At 44.4% G+C, this 10,068-nt stretch overlaps 1 long non-coding RNA gene across 1 annotated transcript; it reads right to left on the bottom strand.

Moving 5' to 3' along the window:
• Nucleotides 1–967: 967 nt before the first annotated feature.
• Nucleotides 968–1,498, bottom strand: LOC123440427. The gene is made up of 2 exons (XR_006630317.1): nt 1,447–1,498; nt 968–1,244 (listed from the first exon to the last, which is right to left on the bottom strand). It is a non-coding gene; the product is annotated as an uncharacterized LOC123440427 (long non-coding RNA).
• Between the last annotated feature and the right edge of the window lie 8,570 nt (nt 1,499–10,068).

Raw genomic sequence — 10,068 nt, forward strand, 5'->3', positions numbered from 1 at the left:
AATTTCTAATTGTTGAGAAATCGAGAATAGCATTTGTCTAGCCATTGCCAGGGATCTGCTAAACAGAAAGCCATTACGCAAAAAGTTCCTTGTCAGCAACCATTGCACATCTTTTATTTTTATAAAGTACAATAGTTCTTTTTTGCATACAGAAACATGTCAACATTCTAGAAACGGATGTGTTCGTCTTCATCTAAAGTCCAACTGGCATAAAAAATCAAGTTGCAGTTGCATTCTGTTGATACATTGCTCATCAAATTTTTAGAATTATAAGTCAAATTCCAATAGAAAGTATGAGTACCGCATCTTAAAAATGCACATCTAATAGCTTGTAAACTTGGTCCAATTGATGCCTGCTAATTTCGCATATCTTTTCCAAGCAATACAATATTTCTTCTCGCATACCTGCAGTGTATATATTGTTCACAAGAGAATGAGAGAAGACCATGATCATCCCGGGCTCTACATGTAAGAGGAGCAACGGGCCTAATTGAACTACAGCTTGTTGACCGAACATGAGGCGGGCCGTGTGCGATGTTGGCGCGTGCGCTCTGCCATGTGGGGCGGTGAGGAGGCAACGACGACAGTGTGCGTGTCAAATGGCGGTCATGGAGCCCCAAATTGAAGGATGAGAGGGTGGTATCCAGTCTTGCTCCGTTGGTTGGCAGTCATGGATCCCCAATTTAGAGGATGAACGGATGTTGTATTCTGCCAAACTCATCGAGGAAGATAAATGCATGCCCAATAGGGGTAAACTATCTATATTGGACTGAATTATAAGTGCTTCGGTTGCACCAAACTCAAGAACTGTCTAGTTGTTAAAATTTGTGATGTGAGCAAAACCATGGACAGATATAAATTGAAAACAAATACAATTTGTTTTATACAAGTACGCTTTGAAATGCATATAGAAATATGAATGATATATACATGAAAAATTACCACTGACTCAATAGGTCTACTGTGATACGATGTAGCACTTTGGCAGCCAAATTAAATTGCAAAATGCAAATACAATACATAAATTATTGGATTTGCCAGCTAAATAGCAAATTCATGTTAGAATTTTGTGTGGAAAAAACACATCTATTCCGGTAGAGCAGAGTAGAGCTAGCAACAACTGAAAGTCTGAATACTAAAACTATCTGGCCTCTACACCATGGCTGGCTCTACCCTACATGAACATGAGTTGCATCCTCGTTTGATTTACTCCATGATCCCAATCCAAATTCTTCACTCGATCCCTATATATAAAAAACATATTGTAATGCATATGTTGGGACCTAAGAGCTAGGATCGAAGAACAAGCGAAGCAAGCAAAACAAATAAGGTGGCAAAGAGCTGAAGCATGACAACAGAGCATATACCAAGATCCAAAACGTGAGCAATGACCTCTCCGAGTAAAATAGCATGTGTGGCATGGGAGAGGGTAGGTATTGGAGGTACCATGCTGGGTACGGTCATGGCGTCGAGCCACAGGGTGCAGTGACATGAGTACTGTTGGAAATGTGCCCTAAAGGCAATAATAAATTAGTTATTATTATATTTCTTTGTTCATGATAACTGTTTATTATCCATGCTATAATTGTATTGATTGGAAACACAATACTTGTGTGGATACATAGACAAAACACTATCCCTAGTAAGCCTCTAGTTGACTAGCTTGTTGATCAAATATGGTCAAGGTTTCCTCACCATAGGCAAGTGTTGTCACTTGATAACGGGATCACATCATTAGGAGAATCATGTGATGGACTAGACGCAAACTAATGAACGTAGCATGTTGATCGTGTCATTTTGTTGCTACTGTTTTTCTACGTGTCAAGTATTTATTCCTATGACCATGAGATCATATAACTCACTGGCACCGGAGGAATACCTTGTGTGTATCAAACGTTACAACGTAACTGGGTGACTATAAAGATGCTCTACAGGTATCTCCGAAGGTGTCCGTTGAGTTAGTATGGATCAAGACTGGGATTTGTCACTCCGTATGACGGAGAGGTATCTCGGGGCCCACTCGGTAATACAACATCACACACAAGCCTTGCAAGCAATGTGACTAAGTGTAAGTCACGGGATCTTGTATTACGGAACGAGTAAAGAGACTTGCCGGCAACGAGATTGAAATAGGTATGTGTGACAGCCCGATGCCGACGCCCAGAAGATTCCCCTTTATTTCCGTTTCCGTCGTGTGATTAGATTTATTCGTTGCATCGTCATGTAGTTTGCATCATCGTATCATGCATGGCATCATGTCAACTGTGTTTTGACGGTGTTGCTTGTTGCCGTGTTGTTGGGTGTTAGAGCTTTGTGAGTGTGACGTCGTTTGTTGGCGTGTTGAGAGTGCGTGCGTGAGAGCCACCGCTAAACCCTTTTGCACCGAGGACCTAAAACCTTTGCTCCCCTCCTCTCCTCTTGTATTTGTTTTTGCGGTTGCTAAGATTTCCCGTTTTAAAACCTCTATTTTAAAAGGGGTCGTCTTCTTCTTTTCATTAAAAGGGTCCTTTTATTAAATGTGGGGGGCAACCCTTGGGTTTTGAATTTTTATTTTTCCTTTTGTTTTATTTTAAAACCGTCTAATTTTCTTTTCTTTTTAAAAGGCTTTTATTTTATCCTTTAAATGAAAGAGGTTTTATTTTGTTCTTCGAAAGGGATTAATTTTTTAATTCTTCAAAAGATTTTATTTTATTCGTTTTAAAAAAAGGCCCAATCTATTTTTAGAGTTGGGGTTTATTTTTAAAGGAGAAAATGCATTTTCTTCATTTTATTATTTATTATTATTATTTTCCTTTCCTTTGTTAAAAGCCTTTTTTCTTTAGCTAAACTTGCTGTTTTAAAAGTTAAAAAAACATCAGGGGGAGGGAGCCCAGCCCAGATGGCCCCCCTCCAACCCTAGCATCGGCCTCCCGATTGCCCTCCTCGTCCCTCATCCCCCGTGCGCGCAGCTCCCTCGTCCTCCCTGCGCTCCACCCCCCAGCGCCATGGCCGCCGCCTCGCGCGAGGTCCCCTTCGCCCCGTCGGCTCGCCCCGCCGCCAGAGTTCCCTCCCAAGCCGCGCGAGCCCTCGCCTCTGTCCTCGCGCGCCGCCCTCGATCCTGCCGAGCCGCCTCCTGCCGAGCCGCCCCCAGGGCCTCGGTCTCGCCCCCCCCCCCTGCGCGCCGCCTCGAGCCGCCCTAGCCTCGCCTTCGGTCGCCGCCCGCTGGAGTTCCTCCTTCCAGCGCCGTTGTGCTCTCCTCGGCGACCGCGCCGCCAGCCCCGAGCCGCAGCCATTCCCCGCGCTGCCCCCGTGTCGTCCTCCGCCACCACGTCGATTCCGGGTCGCCCGAGCATGCCTTGGCCCCGGCCTCCTCCTTCCTCGTTCTGCTCGCCCTCCCGCCATTCCCGCCGAGTGCTCGTGAGCTGCTGGCTGTTGCCGATGCGTTGTTGCTGCTGCCTGTCGCTGGCTGCTGGCGTTGATGCTTGCCTCATGCTGTTAGACTGCTAGTGCTGATGTTTGTTGCTGCTGCTTACTAGCTGTTGCCGCTGCTGCCAGCTTGCCTGCTGCCGAGTTGCTGCCTGTTGCCGTTGCTTTGTTGTTGCCTTGCTGCTGCGTGCCATTGCTTGCTAGCTTGCTTGCTGTAGGTGTTGTTGTGCCATGCTAGCTGTTGCTGCTAGTTGCTAGCCGTTGCTGCCAGATGATGTGCCAACTAGTTGTAGCTTGCTGCTAGCCTGCTGTTCTTGCTAGTGCCTGCCTGCCGCCAATGCTATAAGATGTAGGTTGCTTGCTGCTATTATAAGCTGCTACTTAGCTGTTGTGTGCTGATGCTTGATGTCGTCGTCGCTATGGTCCGCTAGTTGCTGCCACTGCCATAGCGTGCAACTGTTACCGCTTTTCGTTGTGCCGCCGATGCACGTTTGATGTTGTCGTGGTGTCGTTGCTTTCCATCGCCGAAGTTCGCAGCACCATCCCCTCCTTCATGGGACCGAGATGAACGGCGAGTACCACGACGCCCCGACGACCCCCGGACATCCACGGATTCGTGAACGTCTACCGACGCCGAAGACCGGGAACCACGACGTCGAGCGAACGACTACCGTCGACGAGACCGTGTACCACTACTTCAACTACCAGCGTGTGTACGACTACTTCCACGACGACCACGACGATCGTTGATCTCCTTCAACGACCCGTTCCGCTCCGATATGCACGCTTCAAAGGTATACCGAGGGTACATGTCATGTACCGTGTGCTAGTGATGAACGAATGTATGTGTTGAACAAGTTGAATGCATGTATGCACCGTATGTATGCACCGTTTGTTTGCCCGTGCACGTTGTCTTCCTTTTTGTCGTGCCCTCGACACATGGGAACCCGGTAGTCGGGATCACCCCATCTTTATTTAGCGTTCCCGCACGCGCTCCCTATTCGTTGTCATCGATACCCCGTTGAGTTATCGGGATAGGAACGTTGTCGTGGCATCGTTTCCGATTTGCCGCCATGGTTTCCTCTCGCTCGCCGTGGCGACACCTTGCTTCTTTCCCTCCTTGCCGTGGTGTGATGACTTGCATGCATGATGCATTCATGGCATATATATCGTGTGTTGAATGTTTCTTGTGCCGTAGCTCCGATCTTGTTCCGCGAGTTATACCGACTAGGATGCCATGTAGAATCATCGCTTCACCCCTTGCCATGATAACAACAATTTAATATTGTCGTGTAAATAATCGGGAGTGAATTAAATAATTAAACATGGAGTCTCGTCGATATGCAACCCGTTGCATATCGAGCTTCATTTAATGTGTAGTGTTTGCGTGAAGTGTTTTGCCATGCCATCCCTTGCATCATTGAACTGATCATGCATCATAGTAGGTTATGCATCATGTTGTGCATCGTGTGGTGAATATTTGTGTTGATGTTTGTTTCCGGTTGCCCGTCTCGATAGAGTTCCGCAAGCGTGTCGGAATGTGAGGACCCGTTCGACTACGTTGGTTCGCCGACATCTCGGAGATGTTCTTCTTCCAAGCGGGATCTCAGGCAAGATGATCATTTCCCCAGATACCATTACTATCATTGCCATGCTAGTTATCGCTTCTATCGTTTACGTCTCGTTGCCTATCACGTGTTAAATGTCGGCCTCTCAACAATGCCATGAATACCTTCAACCTGTTCGACCTAGCAAACCACTGATTGGCTATGTTACCACTTGCTTACCCATGTTGTTAGCGTTGCTAGTTGCAGGTGCAGATGCTTCCATGTGATAACATGGGTTCCTTGTCATATCACCCTATTAAATGCTATTTAATTTAATGCACCTATATACTTGGTAAAAGGTGGAAGGCTCGGCCTTTCTAGCCTGGTGTTTTGTTCCACCTTTGCCCCCCTTAGTTTCCGGCTACCGGTGTTATGTTCCATAAATGAGCGCTCCTAACACGATCAGGGTTATTATGGGGACCGCCTTGATAATTCGTTTTAGATTAAAGCTGGTCTGGCAGGGCCCAACTTTGGTACTACATTTGCCTAATAACTAATGAACTGCATAGGGAGCAATTAACCCGAGGAAATTTAATCAACCCCCGGGCCAGTGCTCCTCATAAGTGTTGACCCCACCTGAGCGATGTCCGGCGCCCCTCTGGTCACCCAGAGGTTTAGCGATCCCGACGTCTAGCTCATCCGTCGTGTCCTGAGAACGAGGTACGCGACTCCTATCGGGATCGTCGACACGTCGGGCGGCCTTGCTGGATTAGTTTTACCTTTGACGGAATATCTTGTGCATCGGGATTCCGGTGATGCTTTGGGTAACCTCAGAGTTGAGGTTTTCCACTAGGGAATCCGACGAGATCGCGAGCTTCGTGATCGAGGATTTCTATGCGGCTTGTGGTAATTTGTGATGGACTAGTTGGAGCACCCCTGTAGGGTTAAATCTTTCGGAAAGCCATGCCCGCGGTTATGTGGCAATGTGGAAGCTTTGTTTAACACTGGTTCTAGATAACTTGAAGTTAACTTAATTAAAATATGCCAATTGTGTGCGTAACCGTGACTGTCTCTTTCGTGAGATCCTTCTCCGATCGAGGACACGGTGGGGTTATGTCTGACGTAGGTAGGTGTTCGGGATCATTCATTTGATCATCAGTAGACACGTCCGTTATGCGTAGATCTTCCCCCTCTCATTTCTTGTACTCGTAAGTTTAGCCACCAAATATATGCTTAGCCGCTGCCACAACCTCACCACTTAACCATACCTCACTTAGTAAGCTTTGCTAGTCTTGATACCTTTGGAAATGAGATTGCTGAGTCCCATGTGGCTCACAGATTACTACAACACCAGTTGCAGGTACAGGTAAAGATTACTTGACGCGAGCGCGTTGATTGTTCATTTGGAGTTGCTTCTTCTTCTTCTTCATCGATCTAGGATGGGTTCCAGGCCGGCAGCCTGGGATAGCAAGGATGGACGTCGTTCTTCTTTTGTCGTTTGTTTTCGTCCGTAGTCGGACCCTGCTCTTACTCTTGATGATTATGTAATGTACTGATGTGACTCTGATGTAGCTTGTGGCGAGTGTAAGCCAACTCTATATATATCTCTTCTTTTCAGTACATGTACGTGTAACGATATCCATTCTTGCGACACGACGAGATGCGCTGCTATCCCTGACGACGCCCTCGTGCCAAATTGAGGATAGGGTCGCATCTTGGGCGTGACAAGTTGGTATCAGAGCCGTACCGACCTAGGAGCCCCCTTGATTGATCGAACTTGGCCGAGTCGAGTCTAGTGAAAAACTGTTTTGAGTCTAGTTATATATCGGAGAGTAGGATTATTTTTCTCCTCTTCTATGCTCTGGTGAGGAATCTTGACGTAATAATTTAATTCTACTTCTCTTCTCACTCAAAAAAATTTAGGATCACGCGGATATTATTGGAATCTATATGATGCCCATGTGATGGAGTTCTGTCTTGGTGCCTCCTATCTGCTTTAAGTTTCAGGGGAGTTGAGCTCCAGGGGATTCTTGAGCACATCGTTATCATTCAGATTTCTAAGTATCTAAGAACGAAGGATGTTCGTAATTGCTTCAATACTAGTAGTGGCGAGATAACCCCGATGTCCCCAGTACTGTTGCAGATTGTTCGGGAGTACTGCCATACTCTGTATCGTTGTGATCACGAGGGTCTGTTGTGGATGAAGGTCCGAGATTCTGGTTGTGTGTTGACGGATGTGATACAGGTGACGGGTTAGTATAGGAGTTGTGTGAAATACTCCTTGTATCTGTGTACCAGATTGCATGACCAGTTATTTCGGGAATTCATAGGTGGGAATTCAAGTAGATACTTATAGGATAATCTTCCAACAAATGCATGATGTTAGGTTGGGGTTCTACATCTAGTGGAATCCTGTCCACGAAAATATCGGACAAAATCTTTCTCATGAGTTTATTCTGGCTAATTGCAAGCCGCATCCTTGTTTTGTTGGAATATGGTAATTTAAGTTGCTTCGATGTCAAGTGGTGATTTCAAATCTTTCCTAAGAGGTGTTCTCATATTTTTATGTGAGAAGGCAAATTATTTTCTTCGTTCAATTGTCATGTCAATTCTTGTCAACCGGAGTCGTCATGTTAATTCTTTTCCAACCGGTGTGTTTCTCTTCAAGTGAATTCCATCCTCTCCTATTTTGCAAGATCATTCTCTGAATTCTTTCCGGAGTTGTCTCATGTAGCCCAAGTTGTCTTTGTTTTTCCCCACCCTCCCGCCCTTTTCTTGAGTGGTTCAATTTTTATCCAGGAGTTTTCTTTTCATTGTGCTTCCGCTGCTTGTTCTTTTCTCTCTTACCCGGTGATTCATTGTGAAGATTCTCAGGCGCTTCATGTTCATCCTTATTCAGTCTTGTTATTTTTCCGGTGAATTCAATTTAGTTGTCTGTGTCATCTTATCCATTCATCCTTGTAATTCTTTCAAATATTGGAAATTCTTATCAGCCTATCTTGTTATTCATTCATCTCTTTCTATCCGGAGTGTTGAAGATATCCTGGAGTTTCTTATTTTCAAATATTTCGTTATTTTGAGGTTTTTAACCTCATCTAGTTCTCTTCATACCGGTGCAATATCTCTCTTCTAAGCAATCTTTTCTAACGGTGGTTCTTTGAGTGGGCCCATAACCCACAGGTTTTCCCAGGATCTTATCTGGCTCTTTTAATCTCTTCCGGAGGTCTTTAAATTTTTTTCAACTATGACGTAAGTATGAATTTCATCAGTCATATCCCTTCTCCCGGATCTATTTGAATTAATTCTCATATTTGGCTCAACGTTGCTTTCTTCATTATTCCGGAGTGTCTCAGTTATTCGTGGGTTGTTTCTCGTCATCATTCTCAATCTTGCTCCATTCTTGTGAAGATTGTCACCTCAGCTTCATGTTTTCCTCTCAATTGTTTCTATTGTGAGTAATCCCTTTCGTGCTATCCGGGGCATTTCGGAGTTGTTTTTATTTCTCGTTCCTCCGAAGGCCATCATTTCAGAAGTCTTCTTCGTCCTCAGCTTTCAGCTTTCGTTATCTAATTCTTCTCAATTGTTGTCTCTTCGTTCGTCCCTCGGTTATTCCGACGCCTTGTTCAAGTTTTTCTCTCAGGTGGATCATGATCTCTTCTTTATCATGTATCTCCATTAATTCGTGGTGTTCCCATTCAATTGTGAATTCTTACCGGTGTTTCTTGCAACATTTCTTCTAGTTTGTGCTTTATCTATCTCTCTTTAATCGTTTCAAGAAGAATAAGTTGTATGCTTAAATCCGTTGCTTGTCATCAATTTTACTTGATGAAGGATAAGCATAACATATTTCTTATTCTTGTTAATAGTAATCTGAATTCTTCTTCCGGAGTGGCTCATGATATCAATTCTTTTCTCAAGTGGCAAGGTCATAATCTTATTATTTTCTACCTTGTTATCTTTGCATCATTCATTTGTATACGGAGGTCCTTCATGGTGGTTCATCAAGGTTTCAATCCATTCTCAAGTGTTCTTCAAGATTCTTGTTGGACAACCTCAAGTATCCTTTCTCTTGCATTTCTATGTGCAATTGTTCTTCCTTTATCCTTTGAGGTGGTATTATAGCATACTTGTTAGTGTAGGAGTTTCGAAGAGATTTCCTTTCAAGAACGAGATAATTAAACCCACCAATTCTATGATCATGAGATATTTGCAACCCATGATTTCTTCATTGAGCAATCTTGGTTTGGATTTCACCTAAAGCTTTTCCTATGGATTGTTGCTATCATGGTGCTTGTCAGTAATCCAAGTTCTCAATGTATCCTCTTGGTGTAAGAATTGTTCATATCTTGTTTCTCCCAATCAATCCTTGTTTCTGTTAGTGGCTGGTTGTCAGTTCATTAGTTTGAAAAGGTTTCCATAAGCCCACTACTATCTTGTTCTTTTAGTTGTTGTTTTTCCAACAACTTCGTCCAATTCTTCTTGCAAGGATGCTTGCCAAGTTCATTGGAGTTAGTAGTTGTCATTCTCTCTTCATTCTCGTCTTCCGTATGAGCAAGTTCCTATTCTATTGTTCGGGAGGCATTGTGATGTTGCTCTTTTGGGTCTATTATGTTGTTCTATCAAGATCATGGTGTTCCCTTGCTCTATTTAGTTGTTTGGTATGTATATTGTGTAATTCTCTCTTCTTATCGAATTTTTTGTCCCATTTTCCTACCAAAGTGCTGCCAAAATTTTCCGTGAATTCTTGCTTCTCTCCCATATCATTCCTCATCTCTTTGCAACTTTCAAGGATCATTGGTTTCACTCGTTTGTCAAGGAAGCGACTAAGTTTTTACCTCTTGTTCTTTCTCATCCTCTCCCCCTTTCATTCTTGGATCTCGGGGCGAGATCCTCTTGTAGTGTAGGAGAGTTGTGACAGCCCGATGCCGACGTTCCAGAAGATTCCCCTTTCTTTCCATTTTCGTCGTGTGGGTATTTTTCTTTTGTCGCATCATCATCGCATCATCAGCATTGCATCGGCACCCCATTGCCGCCAGTTTTCAAACATGCATCCGTTTTTAGTTGTCGGTACTCTCCGCGTTCGTCGTTGACCGTTTCGAACCCAACCACACACGCA

Source organism: Hordeum vulgare, chromosome 3H (genome assembly GCF_904849725.1).
Source record: "Hordeum vulgare subsp. vulgare chromosome 3H, MorexV3_pseudomolecules_assembly, whole genome shotgun sequence".
NCBI classification, from domain to species: Eukaryota; Viridiplantae; Streptophyta; class Magnoliopsida; order Poales; family Poaceae; genus Hordeum; species Hordeum vulgare.